The 25,906-nt window shown below is 43.2% G+C and overlaps 1 long non-coding RNA gene across 1 annotated transcript in view; it reads left to right on the forward strand.

Annotated features, from left to right (window-relative positions):
• The window catches only part of LOC132573407 (uncharacterized), a 620,525-nt gene that overhangs the window by 103,496 nt on the left and 491,123 nt on the right, over positions 1 to 25,906 (forward strand). The window lies entirely within an intron of this gene.

Below are 25,906 nucleotides of genomic sequence, written 5' to 3' on the forward strand. Positions count from 1 at the left end.
CCAGAGCTTTCCAGCAGGTGTCGCTATTGGCAAATATAAAATTAAAAACGATGCATTTAAATTCTTTCAGATAATTTTGCCTGCCATAGTGTGTGTGGGGGGATTTCTTAGGGTTTTATTTATTAATTATATTAATTAGCCTGTGTCTTTTATATAAAATGTAAATGTTCTCAATTAGCTAGGTCTGATAAGGACTAATAATATAAAAGATTGAAACTGAGTATCATTAAGTGAAAAAAACCTCAATTGCCATTTTGCTCACTGTCATGTAGGCAATATAAATATTATCATTTCTTTTTTAAATGTAAGACATTCAAGCATTTAATTTTGTCTACTGAACTGCAATGTTAGATATACCTTTATAAATAGTTTATATGATGTGTCATCACATGTCATATTAAACTATACAGAACAGCAAAATGTATATTTACTATTATTTCTTGATAGACTTTATTCTCTGTATTTAAAAATCTCATTGTGAGAGTCCTTTTGGTTACATACCAGTTTACTTTTGAATTGTTTATTCTGACACATCATAATATTGTTAGGACAAAAATGAAGTTATAATCATAAACTGAATTACACAGGATAGGAATTTGTAAGTGTCTGGTATATAGGGAAACCCAAGAGGTTGAATAAACCCACTAAACCTTTTGAATTTTTTCTCTTGGAGATGGAGACAATGGTCATCCCCCTAATCCTTCCCCCTCAAAACACAAACTGCTTCTGAAATTCTCAATTTCCAAAGAGTTCTGTTAGAGTAATACTAGTCTAAAGCCTTCATAAGTGCGCAATATTCTGTTTGTTTGGGCCTTAACCATGCTTTTTAAAAGGACTTGTAAAAAGCTGTATTTATTTAAATGCCATCTTTTCACCTGTTAATTCTCAAATTTAGTCTGTACAATGGACAAGAGGATGATTGTTGCCATTAGAGTTGTTCTCATATACAGGCATATTAGAAAAATTACTAACTTCTCAATCATATTATTGAGGCCTGCATAAGAAAAACTCAGGCCGATTTCCCACTCACCCTATGCCCTTCTGACGTTCCTCTTTTCAGCGTGGCGTCCTTTCGATTTCCCACTATCTGCCTCGGGGCTTCAGCTTGCCTTGGCGTTTTTGTGCGGTAAACAGAAACCACTAAAAACCAGTTTCTTGTTGCTGCACAAAAATGCCAATGCAAGCTGAAACCCCTGGGCAGATAGTGGGAAATTGGAAGACTGCCACACTTAAAAGAGGAACATCAGAGCAGCATAGGGTGAGTGGGAAATTGGTCTCACTGTGACTATGCCTACAACCTATATGCTGAACTGGCATGGCTGGTTATACCTCACACAGTTCAAATTCAGAATTTGATCCTGGGTACAGAATTCAACACCTTTAAAACATTTCAGCTTAATTTCCCTTCCCCCCCCTCCCCCGTCCCCATTCCTCAAGTCTGCAACTACTATAGAGTAGCTAGGTGTTATAATAATAATAAACAGCTGTTTTATTGCAAAGAAATTTCAGAAACAGACTGGAATGGTAGATTGCTGACTTACAAGTTACTACAACATTCAGGACAATGGAACCACCAGGACTTAAGAGACTTGTTAAGTCATTCAGTTCTTGCTTATACTCAGAATTAAACTTTGTTGGACTTAAAAGATGGCACTGGACTCAAACTTAGTTCTCACATCTGTTTGTTAGCTCTTTTATTACCTGTAAGCTAATTTGCTGCTCTTCACAGGTCTTGGAAGGAAGGAAAGGTCTCCTGTGCAAGCACCAGTCGTTTCCGACTCTGGGGTGACGTTGCTTTCACGTTTTCATGGCAGACTTTTTATGGGGTGGTTTGCTATTGCCTTCCCCAGTCATCTACATTTCCCCCCCAGCAAGCTGGGTACTCATTTTACCGAAGGTTGAGTCAACCTCAAGCCGGCTACCTGAAAACCCGGCTTCCACCGGGGATCGAACTCAAGTCATGAGCAGAGTTTAGGACTGCAGTACTGCAGCTTTAACACTCTGCATCATGGGGTGTTGTACAAGTCTTACCAAGTGCTTTAATCCAATCTTAGCTATACTTATTGCTTAGTTAAAGAGTATGGGAATTTTCAGTGTTATAAAATTTTGTAGGAGTTGGAGAAAGTAGATTGAGAGAACTTCTATCTTTCTTGTAATACCAGAAGTTGGGGGCACCCAATGAAGTTGATAGACAATAGATTCGGGACAGACTAATGGAAATACTTTGCTCAGTGAGTAATTGTGGAATTCGTTACCAGTGGACGTAGTAATACCTGTGAGCATTGATGACTGTAAAAGGTTAGAAAGATTCATGGAGGAGAGGTCCATCGGTGGCTACTAGCCATGATGAGTAAAAGGAACATGTGTATTCAGCAAACCTCTAAATATCAGAGCCAGGGGGCAGCATCTGGGGAAGGCCTTGGTGTATGCCCTGTTTCTGGCCCTCCAGGGTAACTGTTTGGCTGCTGTGTGGTACAGTATGTTGGAATTGATCACTGGTCTGATCCACCAGGGGTCTTCCTATGTTCTTATTTATGCTGCATGTCTTGCCTTGTGTGCTAAAGAAATATTTCATCCCAAGAACATTTGCATATCTCTGCATCTGTCTTCCCTAGTTAGTGTGAGCTAGCTCACAGATTTTTTAGCCTTCAGCTAACACATTTTTGTCTTAGCTCAGGAAGGATGACCCCAGAGCACAATAATTTATGCAGTACCTAACATAGTCTTGTAAACCTCTATCATGTCACCCCTCAGTCAACGTTTCTCCAAGCTAAAGAGCCCCAAGCATTTTAACCTTTCTTCATAAGGCAAATGTTCCAACTCTTTAATCATTCTAGTTGCCCATTTCTGGACTTTTTTCAATGCTATAATATCTTTTTTGAGGTGTGGTGATCAGAATTGTACAGAATTGCTAAGCTTCCTTCTTTAGGCAGAACAGTATAGACTGATCTAGTAAAGCAGCTAAAATAGCTTGCCAGAAATGCCTGGCCTTTAATACGAGGTCAGTATGAATTGGTTGTGAATAAGGAAAACTGCTCTGATATCTGCAAATCTCAGAAATAATATTTTTGGTACTACTTTATAGCTGTTTTGAGGATTGTGAGCTGATACCCCTGGCTACATTTAAGCCCTGAGAATATGAGATAATCAAACTCCTATCCAACAGGAGAAACAACTCTCTTTTCACAGCAGCAAAAAGATAATATTAAAACAGCTGGTATAAGTAATACTGGTATATGTAAGTTGCAAATGTTCCCTCTAAGCTGCAGAGTATTGTGAGCAAAAATTCTGCTTTGGATATCAAGATTTTAGGGTTGCTAGTTGGGGGCAGGAGATCCCCTGGATTGGAGGCTCTCCCCCCGCTTCAGGGTTATCAGAAAGTGGGGGAGGGGATGTTCTTTTTGGTAGAGGCACCAAATTTCCAGCATAGCATCTGGTGCCTCTCTTCAAACAACTGCCCAAGTTTCAAAATGTTTGGACAGAGGGTCCAGTTCTATGAGCCCCAAAAGAAGGTGCCCTATCCTCCATTATTTTCAGTGAAAGGAAGGCATTTAAAAGAAGTGTAGTCACTTTAAATGAAATGACCAGGACACCCTTTGGAGTTCAGTTGTGCTTGTCACAACCTTGCTCCCGGATCCACCCCCAAAGTCCCCAGATATTTCTTGAGTCAGACCTGGCAATCCTACATTATTTGCTTTCGGTTTCTGCTATATCCACAGTGAGACCTCCAGTAATCCTTTATCCCAGTGGTGACTTTGTGTAATACATTTATAACATGCAGGGACTTCTCTTCAATGCTGGCATAGCATATCTGGAGATGCTACTGTAATTTTGCTCCAGTTCAGTAACTTTCACCAGATACTGTGTGCTGCTTGGTGCAGCAAGGATTTGGATTGGGCTCTTATTGAGGTAGCTGATTACAAGAGTTTATTGAGCAGGACACTTAGCTAGCATGTAGTGGTTTTTTCCCTGCAAGAGATGGCGAGATCTTCCTTCTAGTTTCCTTGTGGTCACATTAGCCAACTGATAAAAATGTTTTATCTGGCCACTGTCTTTTACTACCATATCATCTTTGACATATCTGAGCTACTGTATGTCTGTTCAGTGTTTTAATACCTTGGGTTTTGTAGATCACTACTTATGATCAGGATTGGGCTGTACTTTTCATTTTATAGTATCTAAAGAAGATGGGGGTCTGGTTTCTTTTCCACCTTACCTGAGCAGAAATGTGAAAATCCCATTATCTTTATAAATGGCTCATGTAGAGAATACTAATCAGACACCAATTCATGAATTCTTTTCCATTGAGATGATTTTAGAAGCATAATGTATTTCACAGAAAATAAAGTGCTGAGAAAACTGTCCATTATCACCCCATATGCAGAGGTTTTATTTCTCTGAGTTCAAACAAGTAGAATGAAAACAAACACTGATATTTGCAAATATTTAAAATTGTGTTTTGTGTACTTGATGGACTACTTCTATTTATCTTTCCAACATACAATACAGGTAATAACAATCTTAGCCTTTTCCTCTTTGACTATTTTCTATGCTTCAGTCAACAAAAGGAGAGACTTTGTGGAAAAAATACAATAGAATACTCATTATCCAAACATCCATTATCTGAATTTTTTTGCTCACATAAACCATTTGGCATCCATGCAACCTTCGGTCAGCAGAAACCCTTGTAAATTCTATTTAATTTTGTCAGTGTCTGAATTTATTTCTAAATATTTTGACTGTTGAGTATTTTGAATGGCCAAACCATACATACATATCACTAGGGGTGAGATGAAAAACAGCACAAGTTTTCAACACATTTCTGAAATTCAGAAATGTTAGACTTGAACATAGGCAAATAGCCTGAGTTTGTTGTCAAGGTATTTTTGAAACTCAGTTGAATTTTTAAGCACTTTAATGCAGAACTCTTGATTTGTGCTGAAACTCAATGTAAAACTAAAACTCTGAATTTGAACTGTAAATCTAATCTTAATTTTTTTAAAAAATAATGAATTATGCTATTTGTATTCAGTCCTTAAATTAAAGCCATTTTGGTGTAGTGGTTAATGTTGGAGCAAGAATCTACATAAACCCAGTCTGACAGCCACAGTATGACAGCTGGTGATCTAGCTGCCAGGCTAGGTCACAGTAACCTGATCAGCAGACCGGCTTGAGCCGGCAGAAGCCAAGTGATGCAATCTGCTGAGTCAGCATGGCCAGGATTGGCTGCTTGGACTATATATGATCTGTGTGTGCATCACACAGGTCTCTCCCTGTGAGATGGTGGTTAGGCGAAGCACTTTGTCCGTGGAGGTGATATTGTATAGACTGCACAAGAGAGCACTTGTCGTGTATATATGTTAATACACCTTTTGGCACTAGTTGCACGTGTCTGCCTGATTTTCTTTCCTGAAGCCCTGTGTCGGGCAAGTCATCTCCCTCACTCTGCTACTCCCGCGCCGACAGGGTTATGGGCCCAGGGCGGTTCCGCTGCGCGGAGGAGAGAGTTGAGAGTTGAGCTGACTGTGAGTTTGGAAAGAGCCGGAGGCGAGGAACGCCGGTGAAGGACACAGAAGCACCACCGTTCTCTGTTTGAGAGCCAGAGGGACGTCGGCAGCCAGCTGTGAGGAGGAGTCGGCACGATGGCTCAGCAACAGCTTGGAGTAGCCGTTGAGAAGCTCACCTCAGCCAACTACGCGGTGTGGAGCCTGAGAATGCAACACTACCTCAAGCGTGAAGGGCAATGGCTGTTCGTGAGTAACCCCCCTGCTGACTTATCTCCTGCCGAGACTGTGTTATCGGATAAGGCACTGGCCAACATAGTGCTATCTATAGGAGATGACCAGCTGGTTTATGTGCGAGGGCAGGACACTCCCAAGGCTGCCTGGGACGCGTTGAGTGCGGTGCATGTTAGCACCACTGCTGGTTCCCTCATGGCCTTGACAAGGAGGATGTTCCGCACCGTTATGCCGGCTGGAGGGTGTGTGAAAGATCACATCAAACGGCTAACGGACTGTTTCGTTGAGCTGGAGGCAAGAGGCAAGACTGTAGCTCCAGACGACAGAGTGTACATTTTGCTGTCGTCGTTGCCACCTGAGTACACTCCCCTGATAACTTCTCTGGAGACGGTGGACGTAGCGACCCTGACCATGGAATACGTCTGTGCCCACCTGCTTGACTTCCAAGAGAGAATTGCGGCCGTGAGCTGTCCGGGGGTGTCGGCCGGGCAGCGTGCTGTTATCGGTGTGTCCGGGAAGACAGCCAAGAATGAGCCAGCTTCTGCTGCTGGCAGGCGTCCGAAGGTGGAGGAAGTGGAGCCGACTGCGTTCGCAGTCCGTCGCTGCTATGGATGCGGGTCGTCGCAGCACCTGCTCCGAGCTTGCCCTGAGAGGGAGAAGAGGCGGGGGCGTGTGCGGCGAGAGCGGAGGACCGCCAGCCCGTGTGAGGAAGCAACCCGGCTGGTCACGTCTGCAGTAGAGAGCACAGGGTCTGCTTGGATTTTAGACTCCGGGGCAACGAGCCATCTCTGCTGCGAGAAGGAGTTGTTGAAAAACATTGACAGTCCTGAGCATAAGTATGTGAGATTGGCTGATGGGACCACTGCCAATTCTGTTTGCTCAGGCAATGTGGAATTTCCTGCACTGAAATGTATGTTGCAAAATGTGTTGTATGTACCCTCACTGCAGTCTAACCTGTTGAGTGTTAGCACACTGTTTGACCAGGGATACCAGGTGAGATTTGAGAAAACCTGCTGCAAAATCCTGGGAGGTGGGGGAAAGTTGCTTGTGACAGGAAGGAGGGAAGGTAAACTGTATGTGGTCCAGAGTGATTGTGCCCAGGTGGCTCAGGTGTCGAATGAGCCTGTGCACAATAATTGTATACATTTGCTCCATAGGAGACTCGGGCACTGCGGATTTAGGGCGTTAAAGAAAACCCTGGAGCTTGTGCCTAGTTTGAAAGTAAATCCTTGCAAATGTTACTTGGATTGCCAGGTCTGCAAGAAGACCAAAAGCAAGGCGTGTGCTGTTGCTAAAGAAAGCTCAAGGGAAAGCACACGAGCCCTGGAACTAGTCCATTTAGACGTTATTGGCCCATTGCCAAAGAGTCTGTCGGGGAGGAGATACTGCTTGGTGGCCACCGACGACCACACGAGGTACGCGTGGGTTTTCACCATGGTGCATAAGTCTGAGGTGTATAAGACATTCACCAAGTGGGTCAAAACAGTGGAGAGACAATTAGGGGTTAATCTCCTAGCTGTACAAACCGACAGAGGGGGGGAATTCTTATCTAACCAGATGAAACGTTGGCTGGAGAACAAGGGCATTGCCCACCGTCTGACGAACCCGGCAACGCCCCGAGAAAATGGGCATGGGGCTGTATTGCAGAATGTGATGTATTGCATGTTAGAGGATGCACAACTGCCAATGACCTATTGGGCAGAAACCATACATGCAGCTGTTTTTTTGCAAAATAGGGTTTGGTGTAATACTGTGAAAAATGTGCCTTACAGGTTACTGTTGAACAAGACCCCAGATTTGAGTTCTTTAAAAGTCTTTGGGTCACGGGCTCGGGTTGGCATCCACTCCACGAGTAGCGGGGAGGGGGATGTCCGGGCAGAGAGCCTAATTTTTCTGGGCTACAAGCCAAGGGCCAGGTGTTATCGTTTCTGCAATAGCAAAAGCAAGATAACACTTAGTAAGAGTGCCCAGTTCAATGAAGAAAGCAGCTGGCCAAGGTTGCACTCCTTGCAGAAACAATTTGTCCTGCTGCCAAGTAGCGATAACGATGTTGGAGCGCAGCCCAGAACTCCAGCCCAGGAGGTGGCACCCAGTGGGGCTGGAGAAGGTGAGCCGAATGCTGGCACAGAGCCTGACGAGCAGAGTCAGGAGGCAGAGCCTCAAATGCAGGAACTGGAGGTAAAGTGTGAGAGTCAGGAGGTTCAACACCCAATTACAGGGGCAGAGCAACCAGCCCAGGAGGTGGGAACAGAGCAACCCGAAGAAGACAAAGCTGGTCCAAGCACAGGGCCACGGGTGTCTGCCAGGTCCACCAAAGGCCAACGTCCCGCTAGATACAAGTGTCCCTATGTCACTCTGACTGTCAATCCAGACCCACCCGGATTTGAGGAAATGTTAAAAGAAAAGGCTAAGAAATGGAAAGCCTGGGTGGCAGAGTGCGAGGCAAGGGAGAAGGAGGCTGAAGCCAAGCGTCTGAAAGAGCTGGCTGAACAGGAACACGATGATGTGTTTTACAATCATGATGAGTTCCTGAACGAATTCCGGAAAGGGTTCCGAGCTACGTAAATATGAACTGTAATGTTGCTGGTGGACATGTATGTAAACTGTGTGAAGTGTCTTGGTGCACTGGGTTTAAATAGATTAGGAGGTGTGTTGGAGCAAGAATCTACATAAACCCAGTCTGACAGCCACAGTATGACAGCTGGTGATCTAGCTGCCAGGCTAGGTCACAGTAACCTGATCAGCAGACCGGCTTGAGCCGGCAGAAGCCAAGTGATGCAATCTGCTGAGTCAGCATGGCCAGGATTGGCTGCTTGGACTATATATGATCTGTGTGTGCATCACACAGGTCTCTCCCTGTGAGATGGTGGTTAGGCGAAGCACTTTGTCCGTGGAGGTGATATTGTATAGACTGCACAAGAGAGCACTTGTCGTGTATATATGTTAATACACCTTTTGGCACTAGTTGCACGTGTCTGCCTGATTTTCTTTCCTGAAGCCCTGTGTCGGGCAAGTCATCTCCCTCACTCTGCTACTCCCGCGCCGACAGTTAAGTGCGTGGATTCTTATCTGGGAGAATTGGGTTTGGTTTCCTACTCTTCCACATGCACCTGCTGATGTAACCTTGGGTCAGTCACAAGTTCACACAGAGCTGTTCTGCTTAAGGGCAGTTCTGGGAGATCTCTCTCAGCCTGCATGACCCTGACCTCAAGTGGGAACATGTTCCACCAGGCTGGGGCCAGGTGGTCCTGGTCAAGGCTAAATAGACATCTTTTGGGCCAGGGACTGCAGGCAGATGTCCAGTAGAGTGCAGAGCTCTCCAGAGCACACAGGGAAAGAGGTGGTTCCAAGGAAATGATGGTCCCAGCTCATAAAGGACTTTGAAGGTTAACACCATAATCTTTAAATGGATCTGGTATTTGACTGGCAGCCACACTCAGCAGGCCCGCTGCCAAATTCTGCTCTAGCTGCAATTTCCAGATCAAGGGCCGCCCTGCATAGAATGCATTCCAGTAATCCAGCCTGGAAGTGACTGATGCATGGATCACTGTAGCTAACCTATGGGAGGAGAGACAGGGAACCAGCTGCTTGACCAGCAGAAGATGATAAAAAGCTGCTCTAGCAGCTGTGGTAGAGCCCCCTGGCACAGAGTGTTAAAGCTGCAGTACTGCAGTCAAAAGCTCTGCTCACAACCTGAGTTCGATCACGGCAGAAGCTGGGTTCAGGTAGCTGGCTCAAGGTTTACCTTGCAAGGTCGGTAAAATGAGTACCCAGCTTGCTGGGGGCAAAGTATAGATGACTGGGGAAGGCAATGGCAAACCACCTCATTAAAAAGTCTGCCGTGAAAACGTGAAAGCAAGGTCACCCCAGAGACAGAAACGACTGGTGCTTGCACAGGGGACCACCTTTACCTTTCTTTAGCAGCTGTGGTGACCTGAGTCTGCATTGACAGTGAAAGATCCAGGAACATCCCCAGACTCCTCACACTTGGTGCTGGCAACAACAGCACTCTGCCAAGAGCTTGGAGCCTGATTCCTGGTCCCAACCCCGCACGGCTCAGATACAGGACCCCTCCGTCGTCATTGGGTTTAATTTCGGCTACCCTCTGTTTTAATCACCCAGCCACAGCCTCCAAAGCCCTGCCCGGAACTTCTGGAGTGGAGTCCATTTGTCCATCAATTGGCAGTCTTTTTAGTTGTAATCTACCTTGAGTTTCAGTGAGAAAGGTGGCCTATAACTGAAGCCAATAAATGAATAAACTGTAAATTAAGTAAGTAAATGTCAACAAAGCCCTGGATCAGCTGGGTGAGGGGGTGCATACAGCTGTTAAACAACAACAAAAAAGTGGAAAGGTAGAGCCTGCACCAGATATTTACAGAAGGGTAGAGAAGAACTGGGGGGAACACAGAGGCCAGGATTCTTTTGGCACAAAGATGGAAACTTCAGGAGATTCCCATGAGATTGGACTTGCTGGGGAAAATTCTGGAAACGGCTGAGTTGGACTACTTATCCCAGTTGTTGGCTGGGAAATCTAAGGAAGAAGCAAGAAAATACTGGTCGAAACTATATATTTGGCTAGATACTCAAGACTCTTATGATTCTTTGGCTTGAATTTATATTTCCTTTCTCCTGTATCTTTTATTATTATAAGACTGCCTTTGTGGGAAATGTCGACTTGAATATGTATTTCAACAAGAAGACTTATAACATAAATGTATCAAAATGTTGATGATTTAATGTTAAGAGATAATAACATGTGACAATATACGTATTTTAAGAAAGTATATAAGATGCGGACCTGTATTCTAAGAAAGTATATTACATGCAGATTATGGTATATTTGTAACTATAATTTTCTACTCCCCCTTACCCTTTACCCCCAACCTTTAGAAAACCAATAAAACTTTTAAACAGGGAAAAGAACTGAGGGGAATTAGCTGGAGCTGCAGAAATTAGGAGAGGATAAGATGGGTTGAGGTCAGTGTTCCCTCTAAGCTGAGTTAGTGTGAGCTAGCTCACAATTTTTTAGCCTCTGATTCATGCATTTTTGTCTTAGCTCAGGAAAAACGTCCCAGAGTGAACTAATTTATGCAGCAGCTCATAACCTTAATGCCAGTAGCTCATAAAGTAGAATTTTTGCTCACAAGACTCCACAGCTTAGAGGGAGTATTGGTTGGGGTGCCAACAATTCTCTTCCTTTCATATTCTGGGAAGGGTAAGACCCAGAAGGGAAGAAATACTATGGCACCACACAAAGATACATAATAGAGAACTGGTTGTGCATTTTATACTGGTTTTATTGCATTGTTTTAATTGTGTAATCTGCCTTGAGTCTCAGCAAGGAAGGCGGACTATTTCAAGATACTGTTTATCCCCTACAAAACCTTTGATGACCTAGAACAGGGGTGGCCAATGGTAGCTCTCCAGATGTTTTCTGCCTACAACTTCCATCAACCCCAGCCATCAGCAATGCTGGCTGGGGCTGATAGGAGTTGTAGGCAAAAAAAATCTGGAGAGCTACTGTTGGCTGCCCTTGACCTAGAATCTACAAATTTGCAGGACCATTTTTCCCAGGATGCACTGCAGTGGTAGCTCTGCTCACATGAGCAAAACCTTCTGAAGTTGCCACCCTGCAGACGTATAAGAACGACAACTATCTATAGTGGAGCATTCTCTATTTTGGCTTCTACCTTTTTGGAAAGTGAATAAGGTTGTAGTTTAATGTGAATGGAATTGTCTTCATTGTTTATATTATTCTGTGTTTATTTAATTAAAATGTAGGCAGTTTTGTTACATTTTTATTGTCTATATAATGCTTCATGATATTGTTCTCCATTCTTGTAATTCCTGCTTTACTATATTTTACTGTGTATTTAGTGCATTGGTCTCTAATTTTGTTTGCAATTAGTATGGGGTAATTGTTGGTTGTATGTATTGTATTGTTCTTCCTGCATTATTTTTAGTTGTAATCCACATTGAGTCTCAGTGAGAAAGGTGGTCTATAGTAAATATTAACAAAAATATTCTGTGAGGGTTTCTGTTTCCATGGATCTCTCAGAGCTTGGTCAGTGGGTGATAGAACATTAAGATGTGGTCTTTAAAACATTTACTTCAGCGCCAACAGAAAGTCTAGATGGAATGGACCATGGAACTATCTAAGGAGTCTGAGGCCAGCTGTCTTTTGCCTTCAGAAGCCAATGCCCAAAGTGGGGGAGAAACACGATACTATGTTCTGTCTTACAATGTTGACCCCAGATGATAATACTGAGGACTTTGCCCATCAGATAAAGCATGAGTGAGCATATATTATAAATTTAAACTTGGCCAGGAGTCCAACCCATAATGATGGTCTTACCCACTTGAGAGACAACTTATGGTGATAGGTTTGAGGTAACATTATATGTTGAGTCTGAAATTAATGAAGAAACATATCGGTGGTGATTTGGTCTCTACAACACACTTCTGATGACCTGCCCCTTAGTCATAAAGTTAGAATTAAAGAGGCCATCATTAAATGGCTAAAACCCACAAATGATTCTCAAATAGCGGAAAAACAGTAATGGAGCAGACTTTTAAAGCTGTTTCTTGAACAACTCAAACATTCAGTTAAGTTGGAAAGGCACTGGAGAATTTTCTGACTGCAGAGTATGCCGTTACCTTGTGAATCCACCCAAATTCCTAGGCAACTTAAAGGAACTCCTCAGGGGGCAAACGAAGGATGATGCAGAAATGTGATGGAAAAGGTGAGTGGACTGGATTTCCCCTTTGGCACTGTACCATTTTATTATGCCCAGGAACTCTCTGAGAGACAGTCCCCGCCCCCCACAGTGAGCCTCTGGCTGGAGGTGGGGAAAGTGATTAGGGTTGCCCAGGGTTGGAATTTTGGGAGTGGAGCCTGAGGAAGGTGGGGTTGTGGGAGGGGAGAGACTCCAGTGGGGCATAATGCCACAGTGTCCACCCTGCAAACCAGCCATTTTCTCTGGGTGAACTGGAAAGCTCCCTGCAAAGCTCTTGCCTGGGGGCACCTTGTTTGAGTATTTGTAACTCAGACCCCCCCCAAGTCCAATCTACACATAAGTTGTAGGGCATGTAGGGGGGCATTCCGAGGAGATCTGCCGCAAGTTTGATGCCTCTAGTTTGCACAGGGTTCATTCTATATACTCCAGAACCTGTGCCTGACATCTCCCCCAAATGTACTTTCCTGGGGGCACCTTTTTTAAAAAAATTGTAACTTGCACCCCCCAAGTCCAGTCTTCACCAAACTTGGTAGACAGGTAGAGGAGAGTCAGCCAGAGATGCACTGCAATTTTGGAGCCTCTAGAACAGTATTTCCCAAACTTTTCTTTCCTGTGACCCAGTTATTTTTACACTTTTCCTTCGTGGCCCACTAAAATTTGGGGATGGAGCCAAGAGACTTTGGGGGTGGAGCTGGAAGACAGGATTTATGTCATTTCCTGTGGTGTCAAGGGCCAAGTGATGTCACTTCCAGAGCCCACTGAACCAAAACTCCATCTTTTTATGTGATGTCACTTCCAGGGCACTCCCCCAAACCTGCCTCTTCTTCTGAAGTAACTTCATTTTCAGAAAAATCTCTCTGAAACTCATGCTGAGCCAAAACGGGGGTGGAAGGTGGGCGGTCCTCTCTTTCTACTCCCACACCTACATGCGCCTGTCTGTTTGTGTGTTCTTCTCCAACTTGCAAGCACTCCTAATGCCCATGTTTAATTGCCTGCACCACTGACACATCCCTTCCTCAACAGCACTAGCCAGTGTATGCAGTTGGGAGTGCTGTTGCCATTGCCATCAGGAATGACAGCACTGTGTATCACCCACACTGGGCCCTGGCAGGTGCTCTACCTCAAAATATGCTGAAACATTTAGTAGACCCTTCCTTCAGCTGCTACTACTGGAACCCTTCTTCAAGCTACAACCAAGCTTGCTTGGTTTCAAGAAAATCTTTCTACAGCTATTTTTTATACTTTTCTTTGGCTGAAACAATGGGAAATTGCTGTGAAAGGTAGCAGAGAATTGTACTGCAATTAATGAATTAATTTCCAGTTATATGACGTTCATACAAGCTTTTCTGTAGTTATCCCAAAAAGGATATTTATGAGGGGCCTGCAGCTTTTTACTAGCTGTGTTTCCCATGTCTTTAAAAGCAACCTGTTTTGCAGATATTTAGCCAGTGAACTTCTTTCATCCTTTTTAATATCTACAGGAGGAGTTTAATTTTGGTGTCAGACAGCGGTTAAAAGCAGAACCAGTAAAATGGTGCCAGGTTCATAGTACCATCACTTCCAGTGCTGTTGAGATATAGTGCAATAATCTCCAATAATCTCTTTCTGCCCCACACCTCTCACTCTTACTCACTCACACAGAAATCTCAAAGAAAGGCCAGCTGGCTACAACTGGGGGTGCCAACTTTTCATTGGCAGAGCTCCTATGTCTGCAACAACAGTATGATGAACAGAAAAGTTTTATCCAGTAAAAAATGGAAGGAGAGGAAAAGAAGACATGGAAAGAAAGAACATAAGAGGAGCTATGTTGGATCAGGCCAGTGGACTATCCAGTCCAAAATTCTCTCATACAATGCCCCAAAAGCACCAGAATGTCCATCAGTGGGGCCAGGGCACTAGAAGCCCTCCCACTGTTGCTTCCCCCCCTCCCAGCACCAAGAATACAGACAGAGCATCACTTGCAGAGAAAGGAAGGAAGGAAGGAAGGAAGGAAGGAAGGAAGGAAGGAAGGAAGGAAGGAAGGAAGGAAGGAAGGGAGAAAAAAAAGCTTTTCTTGCCATCAGATGACCCCAGCCAGCAACAATGCTGCCCAGGGGTCGTTTGGTAAAAAAAAAAAAATAGCTATTGGAAGGCCCACTCCCTGCCCCTCCTGGCTGAAAAAACACACACACCCTTCTTTGCCGCCCAGGCCTCCCAGGGAAATCTCCCCAAAAGAGCAGACTGCAAGGCACATGAAAGCTCATACCTTGAAGAACACTTCATGGGTCTAAAGTGCCAGTGGACTTCAGCTTTTCTCTTAAACACTGGGAGGGGGGAGAAGGAAGGAGAGGCAGCCCAGCTCCTCTCTGCACAACACAGAGATGAAGGAAGGAAGGAAGGAAGCCAAACAGAGCTCAGACTTTGCAGCTGTGTCAGTCTTCAAGGCTAGTTTTTCTTCTGCACAGCAGAGAGATGGGGGGAATGAAGGAAGCAGAGCAGAGGTCATGCTTTGCTGGGGGTGGGGCTAGCTTTGGCTTTTCTTGTGACCCGGTAGTGAGGCTTCTGTGGCCTGGTACCGGGTCACGACCCTGCAAATGGGAAACACTGCTCTAGAACCCTTGGGGAGGGGGGTGCCACCCTCTGCATCCCCATTACCTCTATTTTTTCCTGCTGGAAGCAGCTTTGATGCAGGGGAAAGAGTTAATTGTATGCTTCTTTCCCATCCAAAGCAAGGGTGTATGTATACATAAATGAAGGAGGAGGAGTTGCAAATGAGAAAGGGTGCTGGTGCTGTCATTTTCCCATCCAGAACACGTGTGTGTACATGCTTTCTTTTCCTTCATACAAAAGAGAAGGAGTAGAAATGCTGCTGTGATAGAGATTTAATGGGATATAAAATGCACTGTTAGGGGAAATGGCAGAAAGACATCCATCCCAGGATAACAGCTATATTAACATCTTTCTGTTCATGGTAAGGAAAGCAACTCAAGTATCCATAGTTTTTCCATTTGAACATTTTTTGGTAAGGGAGTGTTAGGCAAGCAAGATGATTCCACAGACACTAACTTCAACAGCTTACATTCAACAGGTATGCAAGCAATTACAGTAGGACTATAAGTAGCCAACTTACATAATTCTCTGCATGTTCAGAAACTCTGTACAACCAGCACATAAAGCAATGCCAGCTGCAGGCAGGGGATGGATTCCAAATGTGCAGATTTTTTTTTTTTTTAAGAATAGTTGGACCCAATGGAAAGGCCCCCTGGAGATAATGCAACTCCTAGCCCCCCTAGAGAATATTGCATTTTTATGTTGTATTATATTATTGTAAGCCTCTTTGTGAAAATCATATCTAATGAACCTCCTAAATAAACACATAATAAAACTATAAAATTTGGTGTGGTCAGTGACTTATTCAAATCCAATCCCTTTATGTGATCACCTAGAAGCCTTGTGACTAGATCTATTAGTAGTGAAGAAAACATGTTTGTAAGAGGTCAGAGCTACCTTGGTGCAAGAGAGTGCTTATGAAGGAATGAAGATAGCCTTACCCATGAATAGCCTGGACTCCTATCACAGATAAGTCAACCCATTTTAGAACATCACTTTTCTCTACCAGCATCACCTCCTTTTTTTCTTTTTAAAAATGTCTTAGGTTGTTAGCTTTCATCTCTTTGACTGTTGTTTTCATGCACTGAGGTGACTTCTTCTGTTTCTCAGTTATTGAAACATAGAGCTGGGTGTCGTTATGTATTTAAGCGCTGTCAAGTTACAACTGACTTAGGCTGATACCAGCAAGGGGGCTTTCAAGGCACATGAGAAGTAGAGCTGGTTTCCTTCCTCTGCAGAGCCTTCCTTGGAGGTCTTCCATCCAAGTATCAATCCTGCTTAGTTTCTGAGATCTGATGAGATCAGGCTATCACCATGCCGCTTTCCCTCCCTAGGTGTCATTAGCCTGGGTCGATGGATATGTTTTGTCAGTGCATGAAACTAATCTAGATCAATCAGTGGGCAAATGACCAAAGGGAGGCAGTTCCATATCCCAGGAGCCATCCCCAGCTCTCTTTCAGATGAATGTGATATGTACAGCAGTGAAAATTACCCCAGCAACACAGGAGCCAGTGAGAGCTCTGAAACGCCTCACTGCTGAGAAGCTGGGACCTGACATTTCTGACAGTTAGGAACTGGAGATGGAGAGCATGGGAGAAGAGTTTTGTGAAAGGGTTAGTGTTACAGTAGAGGGGGTATGGACAATGTACTGAAATGGGAACTTTTCTGGAGCTCAGAGTTACAAGTTACAGCGGGGTGCTGTGTACATTTGTAAGTTTGCTGAAGAGAATAATAGAGTAAAAGCTTTTCTGGAAAAGAGTTTTTCCCCCTTGGTATGTTAGAATGCAGTGATCAGATATGGTCTGCTGGGTTCACACTAAATAACTCAGATGCTTGAGAATAGGTTTACATTGTTTTTTTTTCAAAACTGCATGTGCCCATTAATGTTGCTACTACATCGATGAACACGGAAGGGCAGGATTCCCCCACTCCACCCCAACATAGCATTTATGACTGATTTATATGATTTGTGACTGGTTTAATTGTCTGTAGGCTGCATGCACAGTGAGCCACCATTTCCCCTGCATTTTTCTCCTGCCATGCCACTTGGAGGACTTTTTTGAGAGTTTTTTTTTTAATAAAAAGGGTTATTGACAACTTTTTTTTTTTTTAAGTGAAAGCTGGGAATTCAGAAGTCATGGTAGTGGATGGCTTGATCAGGTAGCAATAGCAATTACTAATATTTTTGTTAAAAGCTCTTTGGTGATACAGCAGGGGAAATGGTGGCCACAGCTGCATGAAAAATTGATTGCACTGCACTGCACTGCAACCAGTCAAACAGTCACAAACAAGTCAAAGTACAGTGTATCAAAAATCAGGTTCCTGTTTGCAACTGTTAACAGGATGTGAACAGAATCAATGGATGTTCAAGCATCCCTAGTTCTGGCTTGCAGACCAATTTTGATTACAGTTGCCGGGAATAGGGCTTTTTCTGTGGTGTCATCATTATTGTGGAATGGCCTTCCTGAGGATGTGAGGAAGGCCAACAATTTAATAGCTTTCCAGTGCCACTGGATTAACGAGTTTGGTTTTAAGGTAGTCATTTGTATTTTTAGTCTATGTGCTTTAAATTTTGTTTTCTGCATTTATTGTAACCCATCTCTTTGTGAGAGACATGGGAGAGTGATGTTTTGAATAAATAAATAGGTAGAAGGTATGTGAGCATGTGGTCTTTTAAGTGCTTTGGTTCCAAGCCCTTTAGGGGTTTAATGTACCTCAAAGTGCATAGGGGAAGTCCACCTTTTAGATATGGAAATGTTTTAAGGAAAGGAGTATCATTCAGAAGTCCCTGAAGTTGTTCCTCTGACACATTCATATCCTAAAATGGGAGGTTGGAGATGAGTCAGCTTGGCCAGATCTTTCTTATTTAAGGAAGGACAAACCACTGTCTCCTTTAAAGCATGAGAGGAACTACTCTGTAGCAAAGAGTCATTAATTAGCCTGGTCAGAGTTTCTCTGGAGTTTCTAAATTTCTGCTGGCAAGGTTTAATCAACTATGATGGGCAAGGATCTACTCAGTAAGTAGTCACTTACACAAGGAATCCAACATCAGTACTAGCTAAAATAATCCAAACAACTGTGACAAATGATTGCTTTGATGTTGCAGATATCCAAAATGGCATGTAAGTTAGTATGGATAAGAAAAATTTTATCAGTAAAAGAACTGGACAAATGTAGCACAAATATGCCATCAATATAGCTAATTCCATGGGATCATATTCAGATTTTGGAACTACCTTCCCAACATATTGAGGATGTTGTGGAATTGTTTTCTGTGTCCCCAGAAGGCAGGACCAGAACCAATGGGTTGAAATTAAATCAAAAGAGTTTTCGGCTCAACATTAGGAAGAACTTCCTGACCGTTAGAGCGATTCCTCAGTGGAACAGGCTTTCTTGGGAGGTGGTGGGCTCTCCTTCCTTGGAGGTTTTTAAACAGAGGCTAGATGGCCATCTGACAGTAATGAAGAGCCTGTGAATTTAGGGGGAGGTGTTTGTGAGTTTCCTGCATTGTGCAGGGGGTTGGACTAGATGACCCTAGAGGTCCCTTCCAACTGTATGATTCTATGAAGGTGGCAGAGAATAAAGACTTTTGCAGCAATAGTCTCCTCTCATCCCCTCCCTTCTCCTCTCCTCTCCTCGCCTCCCCTCCTTCCTTCTCCTTTCCTTTCCTTTCCTTTCCTTTCCTTTCCTTTCCTTTCCTTTCCTTTCCTTTCCTTTCTTCTCCTCTCCCCTTGGAAACAAATTGGGACCCTGCATAAATTGGTCAAGAGAGTAGTGATATGGTCCCCGTGATCTATTCCAGTCAACATTCTGGCTGCAGCGTTTTGTATCAGTTGAAGTTTTTTGAACACATAGAGCATGTGTAAATCTAAACTAGATGTTACTAGGATGTGCACCACAGTGACCAGATCTTTTCTGCCTAGGAAAGGCTGCAGCTGACTAACCAAACAAAACTGCAAACGGCACTCGTAGTCCCCACCACCCTTTACTTTAACCAGTAGTAGGTCCAGGTCCAGCAGCAGCCCTAAGTTATGGACCTGCTCCTTCAAGGGAGTATGATCTCATCCAGTAGCACTTCTGTCTTGTCAGGATTAAGCTTTAATCTATTAGCCAGCATCCATCCAAGGGCTGCCTCCAAATCAGGGTTTCAACAGTCTCCATGAGGCCAATTGGAACTTGAGGTAGAGCTGAAATGTGGCATGTTCAGTCTGATCCAAATTGAATATTTTATCATTGTCACCCTAGGTGTCTTCCAACTTGTTTTACATCAACCATAGCATCTGAAATGAGTGAAGAGGACACTGGGAATTGGTCTCATCAACTGTTCCTGACAACTTTTCATTCCTAGTTGCTTTGAGGGAGTTGGCAGAGTCAAAGCTGTAGCTCTGTAGCATCCTAAACCTCTTATTCTGGAATCCATGTAGCCCCGTGGTGCAGAGTAGTAAAGCTGCATTATTGCAGTTTGAACTCTCTGCTCACAACCTGAGTTCAATCCCAGTGGAAGCTGGGTTCAAGTAGCCAGCTCAAGGTTGACTCAGCCTTCCATTCTTCCAGGGTTGGTAAAACAAGTACCCAGCTTGCTGGGGGGTGGGGGGGTAGGAAGTGTAGATGAATGGGGAAGGCAATAACAAACCACTCAAAAAAAAAGTCTGTCATGAAAACATTGTGATGTGACGTCACCCCAGAGTTGGAAATGACTGGTGCTTGCACAGGGGACTACCTTTACCTTTTTGTTCTGGAATCCTGTAAGATCCAAGAGCCTCTGAGGATGGACCATCTTAACTGACTTGCAGTGTTGAGATATTATAGCCAGGCATGCCGTAAGCAAATGGTGATGCAACCAGACAAATACAGTTTATGAGGGATAAAATTGATTTGAGATTAGATTTACAGCCTGTTCTAGATGTGGTAGTACGCCTCCCATAGGACATGATTTGCAGTGTAGGACTCTTTCTGGAGAAACAGATGGTGGAGATAGTCATGGGTATGATTTACCACTATTGGATGTTTACCAAGTGTGGTAATTTCTGGAGAAGGCTGAACCTGCCATAGTCATACATGCCTTGGGAACATCCAGATTATAGCTGTAATATACTCTGTGTGAGAGTGCCTTAGAAGACTCTCCAGAGATGTCAACTGGTCCACCATGCAACTAGTAGGAACTTAACTGGAAACCACCACAAGGAATATAAAATAAATGTTTTGGTCTAATTAAAATGGTTGTCGGTTATTTATTTACAAAAATGATATCCCTTTCTGCCCTTAAGCTATAGCTAGCTTCTGCAAGATCTCTATCCTCTGTTCTGCAAATGAGATCATTGAGAAACTGACTAGAAGCTGTGACAGGAGTGGACTACATGCATCTTCCAGCCAGGTGTGTTCAAAAAGGCCACATCCTCCAGTGATAATGTAGATAGAGATCTAGCAATAATCAACATAAAAATAGGGAATATAGGAGACAGTTATTTTACATCTTTTTGCTTGGATCTAACTAAAGAATATTGACAAATTTCACACCCAAGATAAAGGAAAGAATTCTCTTCCAATGCCCAAGGGACTTTTCACTTCTGCCTCATTCCAATTGAATTACATGGACCTGCCATCACATTTCAGAACTTAGTGGACTGGGTTCTGGATCCCTGGCATGAGTTTCCCCTGCCATATTTCAGTGATATTATAATAAATTAGTTGTCACATGGTCTATCTGCAACAATAATTTTAATATTATATGCAGAACGGGACTAGAAAAGTAAAACTGGATTCACGGAGGTGATACATTTGAGCTAAATTGGTAGATGGGAGTTCTTGCCCTGACAACACTGTCTTACGAGGAATGTCTCAGATGAAAAAAACAAGGACAGTGCTTGTTCAGTCTGGAAGGATGTTATAACTGGTCCCCCCAGTTCTGGACCATGTACAAGCCTTGTTAGGGACTGGTAGTGATCGGGTCTGCCCAGCAAGATTCAGTAGGTACCACCCTGAGCGACTATATTTAAACTAGCCAAGAATGTTCTTTAAAAAGCCTCTACTTACTGTATAATGGAATTCCAGTGCAGTTTCTCTATATGAAGTGATGTCTTATCTATTGACATAGGAGTTTCTCATATCCCAAGGGTAGGAGGGTAAAAAAAACCAAACCCATGTTGTACCTCAGCAGGAATAGCAGCACTCGCACTCCATGATAGAGGGTGTCAACTGGCTCATCAGTACTGTTTGATTAAAAGTCAGTTTTTCCTCATGAATGATAATGCGCGCTTAGAGTGGATGAAAACAAACTGAGAAGGATTAAGTAACCACGGACACTGGGTGCACGTGGGACCTAGATGATGTACCCCTGTAAAACAAAGTAAAACCGCAATAGAGGAGCAGCCACAACAAAGACAAGAAAGAAGAACAAGATTGTACCTGCACACAGCAAAGACAAATATTAGTTGCTAGTGCAGTCACAGCGGAGTTTTTTGCCCAAGAAGACAGGAAGGACAACAGCAGGGAGCCTATTCCCAAACATTTGATGGAGAGTGGGAGTTGAGAAGATTAGCTCTGAAGCCCTCTCAAATGCCATAGGATGAGATGGGTGCCTGCCCCTCCCTGTTTTGTACACTAAGGATCTTGGGAAAAGTCAGAACTCAAAGACTGAAAACTGGAAATCCATAGCAGCTGTAAAGACACCTCTTGCTGTACAGTGGGAGAAAGGAAAATGTGGAGCCGAGGAAAGAATTCAGACTTATGGATAAAGCTCTGTGTGATGTTGGTAAAAAGATGGTCATGTAAGAGTGCTTTGGAGGTTGAATGCTGTGGGGCAGGAAAGCCAAGGAAAAGGTAATGAACATTAGTCTGTCAGTCCATAGAAAATAATAAAATTAAGATATGTTCTCTTGGGACCCCCCCCCCCCCCCCAGTGATGACGCACTGCAGGAGCCGTTTAGCTATCTATGTTTGTTGTTCAGTCGCACAGTCGAGTCCGACTCTTTGAGACACCATGGACAAAGTCATGTCAGGCCCTCCTGTTTTCCACCATCCTCCAAAGTCTGCTCAAATCCGTGTTTGTTAAATCAGAAACGCTGTCCAGACATCTCATCTTTTGCCATCCCCTTCTTCTTTTGCCTTCCTCTTCTTCTAACTACACCATTAGACTAATGTTTAACCAAATGTTTGAGCAACGTGAGTAACATAAATTCTAACAAGCACAGGGATGCAGTTCATCAGGCAACCAACAGACCATTATGTCATTTGGTTGTTTTGAGTTTGGCAGCAATCCTTTAAGCCATCCTGTCAGGATAAGCTCCCATTCATTTAACTTTTGAGGATTGGCCATGCATGCTGTCTGCTGCATGAATTAATGAATATTTATTTACTGTACCATATGGTTATTGTACAAACAGGGAAGAAACACAAGTGTTTATTTAAATTCCTAGCCTGCCTCAGCCCAGTGCTCAAGGAAGCAATAAGGTTTTTAAATAATTGATAAGTGATTTGGCTACAAAAATAGATGATTATAGCCATCATCTGAAATGGCTGGGTTGGTCATGTCAGCAGTGATATAAGTTGGGATGAAAGGGCAGAGTGAAGGGGAGCCCCAATGGCGCAGCAACTCAAAGTTCTTTGTAATAATATTGACATTATAACCAATGTCCCCTCTAAGCCATGGAGTCTTGTGAGCAAAAATCCTACTTTGTGAGCTACTGGCATTAAAGTTGTGAGCTACTGCATAAATTAACTTGCTCTGGGGCCATTTTTCCTGAGCTAAGACAAAAATGTGTGAGCTGGAGGTCAAAAATCTGTGAGCTAGCTCACACTAACTCAGCTTAGAGGGAACACTGATTATAACCATTTATGAGAGTTTTGTCCTGTCCTTCCTCCAAGGATGTCAAGAGGACAAGAATTGTGCTTTTCCTCTCAGTTTTATCCTTACCCAATGACCTTTATGGCAAAATGGAAATCTGAACCGTCTTCCTGATCATAGTCCACTACTTTCGCTACTATCCAACACTAGCACTTGCTGTCTGTATATAAGCTTTATACCAATTTACTTGTTATGACTTTCTCAAAAAGTCATTGAAATATAAGAGCTGATTTTATGCCCTTCCCTTCACTACCTGAAGGAGTCCTGGAGCACTTACGATCACCTTCCCTTCCTCTCCCCACAACAGACTCCCTGTGAGGTAGGTGGGGCCAAGAGAGCACTGAGAGAGCTGTGACTGACCCAAGGTCATCCAGCTGACTTTATGTAGCGGAGTGGAGAATCAAACCTGGTTCTTCAGATTAGAGTCCACTGCTCTTAACCACTACACCAAACCAGCTCTCCTATCCTATCTTATGGATGTACAATTTGTACAGCTATCTGTGGCCTACCAATAGAACAGCCTTGTGTGAAGAAAAGGGAGATATATGTTAATTTTTTTAAAAAGCACATTATTGTACTTTTTAAAACAATGACAGCAATGAAGATCCTGTGAATTTAGGGGGAGGTGTTTGTGAGTTTCCTGCATTGTGCAGGGGGTTGGACTAGATGACCCTCGGAGTCCCTTCCAACTCTATTGGCTTCTGGCATCCCTTGTGTCCATTGCATAACGTTTGTTTGACCCAGAAAAGGAAGGAAGAAGATTGGGGGAACCACAACAAGTTAATGCATTCTAACAGGTAATATCACAAACCATGAATGCTCTGACTTTCCTAGAACACCACTTCAGGAACATTATATATCTACAGGATAGGGGAAAATAGTCTTTCTTGTTTTACCTTATCATGGTGATGATATTTCTCAAACACCTCATGACCTCCAAACTATTGATATTTAGTTATTTTGGAAAACTGTGGACAGAGGGGAAGGAGGAGGCAAAGCTGGTTGGGAACAGGCTAAAACTGCATAGACAGAAGACAGTGCACACTAGCAGATGGCTTACTTTTGGGATCTACAGTGAAGGGCAGCTATTTAGAGAAGGTTTGAGGAGACATGTAATATCCAGTTCTTAGTAATATCCAGGCTAGCTCTATTTTGTGCTGTTGGCAGGCCCTCTGGCATCGCTGGCAAGAATGACTGGATAAAAACAGAGTCCTAAGTAGTTGATGGGATGAGGTTTTCTTGGAGGTGTCCAGTTATCTGGTCACAGAGCTATTGGGAATGCAATGGGAAATAATAGTTTGTGGGCCCTGGGCACTCTGGGGTGCTCAAAGCTTGGCAAGGCATCTGATTTATTTTCATATGTTTGAGTTTTGCCTGGGTGGTGTAAAGGTGACTCAAAGGGAGTCCTTATCTGAGTGCCAGTGGTGGTTCTTTGCCACCCTGCCTGCTCAGGTGATGCTGGTTGCTAAATGCTTTATCTGATGGTGAAATTTCTTCCCTGGTTTGCACATTCACCAAGGCTACGTAAATCCTCAACTACTACATCTTTAAGGTCAGTATATGAGCCTGTGCTGGGTGCTGGATATGAGTTGGTATCTATTTTACTGGCCAGGGTCATATTAAATACTTCACAACAACCCTCTTTCATTTTTTGCTGGGCATCCCAGATATGACAGGAGAAAGTATGAGATTATTTCAGTTTGGTGTAGTGGTTAAGTGTGCGGACTCTTATCTGGGAGAACTGGGTTCAATTCCCCACTCCTCCACTTGCAGCTGGTGGAATGGCCTTGGGTTAGCCATAGCTATCGTGGGAGTTGTCCTTGAAAGGGCAGCTGCAGTGAGAGCCCTCTCAGCCCCACCCACCTCACAGGATGTCTGTTGTGGGGGGAGAAGATATAAGAGATTGTAATCCGCTCTGGGTCTCTGATTCAGAGAGAAGGGTGGGGTATAAATCTGCAGTTTTCTTCTTCATAGGCATAAGATTGTTTATAGAATGAAATTATCCATCCATTTGAGTGCCTGAAGCTCCATCCTTCCAACAGGCTTCATACCATGATCTGGTTTTTAGACTTCTTGTACCGTAAGGAGATGACACCCCACAGACTTCTTGTCAGCACTGGTGATACTAATAGTTTCCTAGTTTGCCTGGTTCCTCAGAAGTAGTCTCATGTGAAGTTTAGTAGCATCTTTAGTGTTAAATGTTGAAATTTGGAAAAGCAGGTGTGGGAAAGAGAAAAAATGTCAGCACTGCAAGAATTCATTCTCAATAATGCTTTGAATGTTAGTCAAATGGCATCAGGCTCTGCATTTATGATTAGTATCATTAAAAATTGCAGTCATGTACCACATGGCATGGATACTCCTGGGTTAATGAATGCAAACAGTAACTGCAAAGAGGTGTTAAAAATCAGAAACTTTATTAAAATGTAAATTTTAGTTTTTAATCAAATTAGATATTTCTTTTCATTTTCTAGTCTCATAAAAATTATATAATTTGCTCCCCTTAAAATAGTGCCGACCGTTAACAAATTTAGTAGCTGGCGCTCAAAGGGGATGTTAAAAAGCACTTCAAATAACATGACAATCTCATCTTTACAGTAATACCAGGTTGTTAATTAGCTGAGCTACCCAAATACTGAGATTATAGTTAAAATGGCTCTGAGTAGGAGGTGATAATGATGCGCTGCCTGTTTTACAACACATTATATGCAGTGCACATTAATTCCAGTTTTTTTTTAAAAAATCCATCATTATTAAAAAGCTTCCATTTTAAAGGATGAAATCATTCTGAGAGAAGCTTACCTTATTAACCACGTCTATAATAGATACTGCTATATCTGGCAATGGGAAGATACGTCAAAGTGTGTTAAAGGAAGAAGTTGGCTCTTTAATCAGCTGCAAGACAGAAACACCAGTGCAAATTAAAAAAAGACGAATAATTCTGGAAATGTTGCTTTTGGAAAAGGAAATAATTTTAATCTTGAGCTGAAAAAATTTTA

Source organism: Heteronotia binoei, chromosome 6, assembly GCF_032191835.1.
Source record: "Heteronotia binoei isolate CCM8104 ecotype False Entrance Well chromosome 6, APGP_CSIRO_Hbin_v1, whole genome shotgun sequence".
NCBI classification, from domain to species: Eukaryota; Metazoa; Chordata; class Lepidosauria; order Squamata; family Gekkonidae; genus Heteronotia; species Heteronotia binoei.